The sequence below is a fragment of the Artemia franciscana genome, chromosome 1, assembly GCF_032884065.1.
Source record: "Artemia franciscana chromosome 1, ASM3288406v1, whole genome shotgun sequence".
NCBI classification, from domain to species: Eukaryota; Metazoa; Arthropoda; class Branchiopoda; order Anostraca; family Artemiidae; genus Artemia; species Artemia franciscana.
Genome location: NC_088863.1, coordinates 63,158,504 through 63,168,307, shown reverse-complemented (window position 1 = coordinate 63,168,307; position 9,804 = coordinate 63,158,504). Strand labels below are relative to the sequence as shown.

At 29.0% G+C, this 9,804-nt stretch overlaps 1 long non-coding RNA gene across 1 annotated transcript in view; it reads right to left on the bottom strand.

Annotated features, from left to right (window-relative positions):
- The window catches only part of LOC136032687 (uncharacterized), a 198,218-nt gene extending 194,471 nt beyond the window's left edge, over positions 1-3,747 (bottom strand). Inside the window, exon 1 of the long non-coding RNA XR_010618759.1 lies at positions 3,055-3,747. This is a non-coding gene — a long non-coding RNA (uncharacterized LOC136032687). The remainder of the gene's footprint in view (positions 1-3,054) is intronic.
- Between the last annotated feature and the right edge of the window lie 6,057 nt (positions 3,748-9,804).

Genomic DNA, 9,804 nt, shown 5'->3' with positions numbered 1-9,804 from the left:
AGTTATGTCCCTGTGTCCCGGTCGTCATTTATATTCCCTGTGTCCCGGTCGTCATTTGTGTCCCGGTGTTCCAGTCTGTGATTTCTCTTTGAGTGTCCCGGGCGTCATTTATATTCCTTGTGTCCCGGTGTCCCGGTCGTCATTTATATCCCCCTGTGCCCCCCGGCGTCCCCATTGTAGTTGTGTCCCTGTGTCCCGGTCGTCATTTATATTCCCTGTGTCCCGGTCGTCATTTGTATCCCGGTGTCCCGGTCTGTATATACATTCGTTTTTTAGTTTTGTTTTTCTCCTTTATTTTTTTCCTTTTTTCTTTTTTTTCTTTTTTAGTTTATTTAGATTTTTAGATTTTTTAGTTTTTTTATTAGTTTTTAGTTTTTTTTGTTGTTTTTACCATTTTTTTTAGCTTTTTTAGTTTTTTTTTTTTACTTATGTCCTGGTCGTCATTTATACTCCCTGTGTCCCGGTCGTCATTTGTGTCTCGGTTATTTGTTGATTGCTAATTTATATTATATTTATATTTATATTTTTTATATTTATTAATATTTTTTTAGTTTTCTTTTTCTCTTATTTTTCAGTTTTTTCCTTTTTTTAGTTTTTTCTTTTTTAGTTATTAGTTTTTTTTTGTTTTTTACCTTTTTTTAGTTTTTTTAGTTTTTTTAGTTTTTTAGCTCTTTTAGTTTTTTTATTAGTTTTTAGTTTTTTTTTAGTTTTTTCAGTTTTTTTTAGTTTTTAGTTTTTTACCTTTTTTTAGTTTTTTTTTAGTTTTTTAGCTTTTTTAGTTTTTTTTCTTTTAGTTTTTTTTGTAGTTTTTACCTTTTTTAGTTTTTTTTCTTCTTTTGTATTAGTGTGAAATAATTCAGACGTCATATGCGGACAAACACGACGTCACTCGACAGACAGACAGACAGACATAACCCACAAACAACTTATTTTTATATATATTTATTCATATTTTTTTAGTTTTATTTTTCTCTTTTATTTTTCAGTTTTTTCCTTTTTTTTAGTTTTTTTCTTTTTTAGTTTTTAGTTTTTTTTGTTTTTTACCTTTTTTTAGTTTTTTTAGTTTTTTTAGTTTTTTAGCTTTTTTAGTTTTTTTATTAGTTTTTATTTTTTTTGTAGTTTTGTCTTTTTTTATTTTTTTCAGTATTTTTTTAGTTATTAGATTTTTACCTTTTTTTAGTTTTTTTTAGTTTTTTAGCTTTTTTAGTTTTTTTTTCTTTTTAGTTTTTTTTTTGTAGTTTTTACCTTTTTTAGTTTTTTTCTTCTTTTGTATTAGTGTGAAATAATTCAGACGTCATATGCGGACAAACATGACGTCACCTGATCCACAGATCCACAGATCCACACACAGACAACTTATTTATATATATATATATATATATATATATATATATATATATATATATATATATATATATATATATATATATATATATATGTTTTTAACTACGTAAAACTTGCGAATATACAACATTCTTTGCTGTCCCATTGTCTGTGCATATAAATAGATTGTCAGGTTTACCGACTCTTGAACATGCAACATATAATGGTCCATGGGAAAACAATCCGTATTCAGATCTATACCTCATGATTCTAACGATTGCCCTTGAGCTTTGTTGATGGTGATTGCTAATCGACCATTCCCTGAGTCGCCATCGTCATTTATATATCCCCCTGTGCATCCCGGCGTCCCCTTTGTAGTTATGTCCCTGTGTCCCGGTCGTCATTTATATTCCCTGTGTCCCGGTTGTCATTTGTGTCCCGGTATTCCAGTCTCTGATTTCTCTATGAGTGTCCCGGGCGTCATTTATATTCCTTGTGTCCCGGTGTCCCGGTCGTCAATTATATCCCCCTGTGCCCCCCGGCGTCCCCATTGTAGTTGTGTCCCTGTGTCCCGGTCGTCATTTATATTCCCTGTGTCCCGCTCGTCATTTGTATCCCGGTGTCCCGGTCTGTATATACATTCGTTTTTTAGTTTTGTTTTTCTCCTTTATTTTTTTCCTTTTTTCTTTTTTTTCTTTTTTAGTTTATTTAGATTTTTAGATTTTTTAGTTTTTTTATTAGTTTTTAGTTTTTTTGTAGTTTTTACCATTTTTTTAGTTTTTTTAGTTTTTTTTTTTTTACTTATGTCCTGGTCGTCATTTATACTCCCTGTGTCCCGGTCGTCATTTGTGTCTCGGTGCTTTGTTGATTGCTAATTTATATTATATTTATATTTATATTTTTATATTTATTAATATTTTTTTAGTTTTCTTTTTCTCTTATTTTTCAGTTTTTTCCTTTTTTTTTAGTTTTTTCTTTTTTAGTTTTTAGTTTTTTTTTGTTTTTTACCTTTTTTAGTTTTTTTAGTTTTTTTAGTTTTTTAGCTTTTTTAGTTTTTTTATTAGTTTTTAGTTTTTTTTTAATTTTTGCCTTTTTTTAGTTTTTCAGTTTTTTTTAGTTTTTAGTTTTTTACCTTTTTTTTAGTTTTTTTTAGTTTTTTAGCTTTTTTAGTTTTTTTTCTTTTTAGTTTTTTTTGTAGTTTTTACCTTTTTAGTTTTTTTTCTTGTTTTGTATTAGTGTGAAATAATTCAGACGTCATATGCGGACAAACACGACGTCACTCGACAGACAGACAGACAGACATAACCCACAAACAACTTATTTTTATATATATTTATTCATATTTTTTTAGTTTTCTTTTTCTCTTTTATTTTTCAGTTTTTTCCTTTTTTTTAGTTTTTTTCTTTTTTAGTTTTTAGTTTTTTTTAGTTTTTTACCTTTTTTTAGTTTTTTTTATTTTTTTTAGTTTTTTAGCTTTTTTAGTTTTTTTATTAGTTTTTATTTTTTTGTAGTTTTTGCCTTTTTTTTATTTTTTTCAGTTTTTTTTAGTTATTAGATTTTTACCTTTTTTTAGTTTTTTTTTAGTTTTTTAGCTTTTTTAGTTTTTTTTTCTTTTTAGTTTTTTTTGTAGTTTTTACCTTTTTTAGTTTGTTTCTTCTTTTGTATTAGTGTGAAATAATTCAGACGTCATATGCGAACAAACATGACGTCACCTGATCCACAGATCCACACACAGACAACTTATTTTTATATATATAGATAAGATATAATCTGGCGTAACAGACATAGTGTAACAGACATAAAAGACAGACAACTTATTTTTATATATATAGATTTTTATGTATATAGATACAGTTTCTTCTTTATTTTTTTTTCTTTTTTAGTTTTTCTTTTTTTTTTAGTTTCTTCTTTTTATTGATTTGTTTTCTTCAATTTGTCAATGTTCATTCTAACATTGACACTTGGAAAAATCTTTTACTTGCCAAGTATGCTAAAGCTCCAACAATTTATATTAAACCTCAAACTTGGGGTATCTGTTTTAAGGTTTTCGAATTACTTTAATCTATTGTAAAAATATATTGAAATATTTGTGGAATTCCCAGTTTTTTTAGTTTTTTCTTTTTTTTTCTTTTTTTAGCTTTTTTTAGTTTTTTTTAGTTTTATATCTTTTTATTTTTTTACGTTTTTTCTTTTTAGGTTTTTTCTTTTTTTAATTTTTTTAATTTTTAATTTTTTTTTAGTTTTTTTTTTTAGTTTTTTTTTTTAGTTTTTTACCATTTTTCTTTTTTCGAATTACTTTAATCTATTGTCAAAATATTTCGAAATATTTATGCAATTTCCAGTTTTTACATTCTAGTTTGTTTTCTTTTATATATATAGAAGATATAATCTGGCGTAACGGACAGACAACTTATTTTTATATATATAGATTATATATATATATATATATATATATATATATATATATATATATATATATATATATATATATATATATATATATATATATATATATATATATATATATATCTTATATATATAAAAATAAGTTGTCTGTGGATCTGTGGATGGATCAGGTGACGTCACCTGAAAAAACTGGATCAGGTGACGTCAAAACTGAAAAAACTAAAAAAAGGCAAAAACTACAAAAAAAACTAAAAACTAATAAAAAAAATAAAAAAGCTAAAAAACTAAAAAAACTAAAAAAAGGCAAAAACTACAAAAAAAAAACTAAAAACTAATAAAAAAGCTAAAAAACTAAAAAAACTAAAAAAAGGCAAAAACTACAAAAAAAACTAAAAACTAATAAAAAAAATAAAAAAGCTAAAAAACTAAAAAAACTACAAAAACTAAAAAAAGGTAAAAAACTAAAAAAACTAAAAACTAAAAAAAACTAAAAAAAAAGGAAAAAACTGAAAAATAAGCTAAAATAAAGGTAAAAACCAATAAAAAACTAAAAAGAAAAAAAGGAAAAAACTAAAAAAAATTTTCATCTAAAAAACTAAAAAAAACTAAAAAAGGTAAAAACTAAAAGAACTAAAAAAGAAAAAAATAAATGACGAAACTCAAAGAGAAAGCGACCAGGACAAAAGGAATGTTCGATTAGCAATCAACAAAGCACCGGGACACAGGGAGTATAAATGACGACCAGGACATAAGTAAAAAAAAAAAACTATCTATATATATAAAAATAAGTTGTCTGTGGATCTGTGGATCGTGGATCAGGTGACGTCACCTGAAAAAACTGGATCAGGTGACGTCAAAACTGAAAAAACTAAAAAAAGGCAAAAACTACAAAAAAAACTAAAAACTAATAAAAAAATAAAAAAGCTAAAAAACTAAAAAAACTAAAAAAAGACAAAAACTACAAAAAAACTAAAAACTAATAAAAAAGCTAAAAAACTAAAAAAACTAAAAAAAAGGCAAAAACTACAAAAAAAACTAAAAACTAATAAAAAAAATAAAAAAGCTAAAAAACTAAAAAAACTAAAAAAACTAAAAAAAGGTAAAAAACTAAAAAAACTAAAAACTAAAAAAAACTAAAAAAAAGGAAAAAACTGAAAAATAAGCTAAAATAAAGGTAAAAACCAATAAAAAACTAAAAAAAAAACTGAAAAAACTAAAAAAAGGCAAAAACTACAAAAAAACTAAAAACTAATAAAAAAAAGTAAAAAAGCTAAAAAACTAAAAAAACTAAAAAAAACTAAAAAAACAAAAAAAAGGTAAAAAACTAAAAAAAAAAAAAAAAAAAAAAACTAAAAAAAAAGGAAAAAACTGAAAAATAAGCTAACATAAAGGTAAAAACCAATAAAAAACTAAAAAGAAAAAAAGAAAAAAACTAAAAAAAATTTTCATCTAAAAAACTAAAAAAAAACTAAAAAAGATAAAAACTAAAAGAACTAAAAAAGAAAAAAATAAATGACGACACTCAAAGAGAAAGCGACCAGGACAAAAGGAATGTTCGATTAGCAATCAACAAAGCACCGGGACACAGGGAGTATAAATGACGACCAGGACATAAGTAAAAAAAAAATTAACAAAACTAAAAAGAAGGTAAAAACTACAAAAAAACTAAAAAGAAAAAAAAACTAAAAACTAATAAAAAAACTAAAAAATCTAAAAATCTAAATAAACTAAAAAAGAAAAAAAAAGGAAAAAAATAAAGGAGAAAAACAAAACTAAAAAACGAATGTATATACAGACCGGTACACCGGGATACAAATGACGACCGGGACACAGGGAATATAAATGACGACCGGGACACAGGGACACAACTACAACGGGGACACCGGGGGAAACAGGGGGATATAAATGACGACCGGGACAAAAAAACTAAAAAGAAAAAAAAACTAAAAACTAATAAAAAAACTAAAAAATCTAAAAATCTAAATAAGCTAAAAAAGAAAAAAAAAGATTAGCAATCAACAAAGCACCGGGACACAGGGAGTATAAATGACGACCAGGACATAAGTAAAAAAAAAATTAACAAAACTAAAAAGAAGGTAAAAACTACAAAAAAACTAAAAAGAAAAAAAACTAAAAACTAATAAAAAAACTAAAAAATCTAAAAATCTAAATAAACTAAAAAAGAAAAAAAAAGGAAAAAAATAAAGGAGAAAAACAAAACTAAAAAACGAATGTATATACAGACCGGTACACCGGGATACAAATGACGACCGGGACACAGGGAATATAAATGACGACCGGGACACAGGGACACAACTACAACGGGGACACCGGGGGAAACAGGGGGATATAAATGACGACCGGGACAAAAAAACTAAAAAGAAAAAAAAACTAAAAACTAATAAAAAAACTAAAAAATCTAAAAATCTAAATAAGCTAAAAAAGAAAAAAAAAGGAAAAAAATAAAGGAGAAAAACAAAACTAAAAAACGAATGTATATACAGACCGGGACACCGGGATACAAATGACGACCGGGACACAGGGAATATAAATGACGACCGGGACACAGGGACAGAACTACAACGGGGACACCGGGACACAGGGACAGAACTACAACGGGGACACCGGGGGAAACAGGGGGATGTAAATGACGACCGGGACACCGGGACAGGGAATGGTCGATTAGCAATCACCATCAACAAAGCTCAAGGGCAATCATTAGAATCATGAGGTATAGATCTGAATACAGATTGTTTTCCCATGGACCATTATATGTTGCATGTTCAAGAGTCGGTAAACCTGACAATCTATTTATATGCAAAGACAATGGGACAGCAAAGAATGTTGTATATTCGCAAGTTTTACGTAGTTAAAATCATATATATATATATATATATATATATATATATATATATATATCTATATTCACAGGTGGGACATAGGGACACAACTACAATGGCGCGTAACTATTATGGCGCGTAACGACTTACGCGCGCGGGGGGGCTTGGGGGGGGGCGCGAAGCGCCTCCACCAACTAGGTGTTGGGGTGGCGCGAAGCGCCACCCCAACAGCTAGTATATATATATATATATATATCTATATATATAAAAATAAGTTGTCTGTCTGTCTGTGGATCTGTGGATCAGGTGACGTCATGTTTCGGCTGACGTCATGAAATTAGTTGCCGTCATTATTGCTTTGAAGGTGACGTCATTCAAGTTATATAAGACATATGTTCGCGTAGAAATCTATTAATGTTTAAGTTTACAATGACTGATGAAGATGCTCAAAGAGTCTATCCCAAAAAACTTGCTGCTGATAGAGAAAGTCAGAAAAGAAAGCGTGCCGAGGAACTACCAGAGCAACGCGAAAGCAGACTTGCTGCTAAAAGAGAAAGTGAAAAAAGAAGGCGTGCCGAGGAATCAAAAGACCAGCAGGGAAACAGGCTTGAGGCTGATAGAGAAAGAAAGAACAGAAAGCATGCCGAGGAACTACCAGAGCAACGCAGAAGCAGACTTGCTGCTAAAAGAGAATGTGAAAAAAGAAGGCGTGCCGAGGAATTACAAGAACAGCAAGAAATCAGGCTTGCTGCTGATAGAGAAAGTAAGAAAAGAAAGCGTGCCGAGGAATCACAAGAACAGCAAGAAATCAGGCTTGCTGCTGATAGAGAAAGTAAGAAAAGAAAGCGTGCCGAGGAATTACAAGAACAGCAAGAAATCAGGCTTGCTGCTGATAGAGAAAGTAAGAAAAGAAAGCGTGCCGAGGAATCAGAGCAATCTGAAAGCTATCGCCTGGCATTCAGGTACAACCCAGTCGATGATTATAGCTTGAGTAGATGTGTTCAAATCGGGACAATGTCTAAAATTTGTCCCTATTGCAAGGCCTTGAAATTCAATGGTGAAACAATGGGAATGTGTTGCGCCTCAGGAAAAGTTAAACTTCCTCTATTGGCTGCACCACCAGAGCCATTGAAGACTTTCCTTACTGGAACTACGTCAGAATCTAAGCGTTTTTTTCTCAAAAATCAGACAATACAACTCATGTTTCCAAATGACGTCGTTTGGGGCCCAAATCGAAAATCCAGATCAATTTATGTCTACTTTCAAAGTAAAAGGGCAAATTTATCATAAAGCAGGGTCCCTTCTACCATTCTCAGGCGAGAATCATAAATTTTTACAATTGTACTTCATCAGTGATAGAAATTCTGAATTGAATGCACGTTGCGAAATTTCTCCCAACGTTGAAAGGACAATCGTTTCCCAATTGCAACATCTTTTCCACGAAAAAAATAATTTAGTGCGTCTGTTCAAAACAGCCATCGATTTGATGCCTACTGATACTCATAAAATTGTTATTTCCGCTGACAAAACGCCTCCTGGCCAACATGTGCGTAGATACAATGCTCCGACTATCGACGAAGTGGCAATCGTTATGGTCGGTGATCAGTTTTTACCTCGAGATATTATTCTACATAAGCGAAACGCTCAGTTGTTAAGAATTGCTGAAACTCATCGATGCTACGATGCCCTACAATATCCTATCATTTTTTGGGATGGAGCCGACGGCTATCACTTTAATATTAAATTGATGAATCCAGCCACTAACAAAGAAATGCAGTGCAATGCATTATTATTCCTATAGACTAATGATTCGGCAGGATGAAGAAAATTATATTTTAAATTGCCGTGAATTGTTTCACCAATTTGTCGTGGATATGTATGCTAAAATTGAATCCGAACGTTTGCTATATATCCGCCTGAATCAGACCAAGCTCCGCTCTGAACAATACATTCATTTGCGAGATGCAGTTATAAATGACGACTTGCCGTAAAAAAAAAACAATGGAAAACCTAATAGATGCCACAATCTTGACAGGGCCTTATGAGGGTGAGGCTGTTCTTATTCCTCGCATTCCCATGATTCCAACGGATCTGCTTTTTCAATTTAAAAGATTGCAATTCCCAATTCGATTAGCATTTGCAACCGCCATCAACAAAGCTCAAGGGCAATCACTAGAAAAATGCGGTATAGATCTTAATACAGATTGCTTTACCAATGTACAATTGTATGTTGCATCTTTGAGGGTCGGTAAACCTGACAATCTATTTATACGCACAGACAATGGGACAGCGAAGACTGTTGTATATTCACAAGTTTTACGTAGTTAATTTGTATTGTATCTATCTATCTATCTATCTATATAAAAACGAGTTGTGTGTATGCATGTTTGTTTGTTTGTAAAAAAAGCGTTTGCATATGACGTCATTATTAGTACATACGGCTTTGTATATGGACAGACAATGGGAAAGCCAAGAATGTTGTATATTCGCAATTTTTACGTAGTTTGAAACACATATATAAATCTATCTATATTCACAGGTGGGACACAGGGACACAACTACAATGGCGCGTAACTAATATGGCGCGTAACTAATATGGCGCGTAACGACTTACACGCGCGGGGGGGCTTGGGGGGGGGCGCGAAGCGCCCCACCAACTAGGTGTTGGGGTGGCGCGAAGTGCCACCCCAACAGCTAGTATATATATATATATATATATATATATATATATATATATATATATATATATATATATATATATATATATATATATATATATATATATATATATATGTATATATGTATATGTGTATATAAATATATATATATATATATATATATATATATATATATATATATATATATATATATATATATATATATATATATATATATATATATATATATATATATATATATAAATATATATATATATATATATATATATATAAATATATATATATATATATATATATATATATATATATATATATATATATATATATATATATATATACATATATATATATATATATATATATATATATATATATATATATATATATATATATATATATATATATATATATATATATATATCCCAACAGCTAGTATATATACCCCCACCCCAACAGCTATTATAAAAACAGCTGTTATATATATATATATATATATATATATATATATATATATATATATATATATATATAAATATATATATATATATATATATATA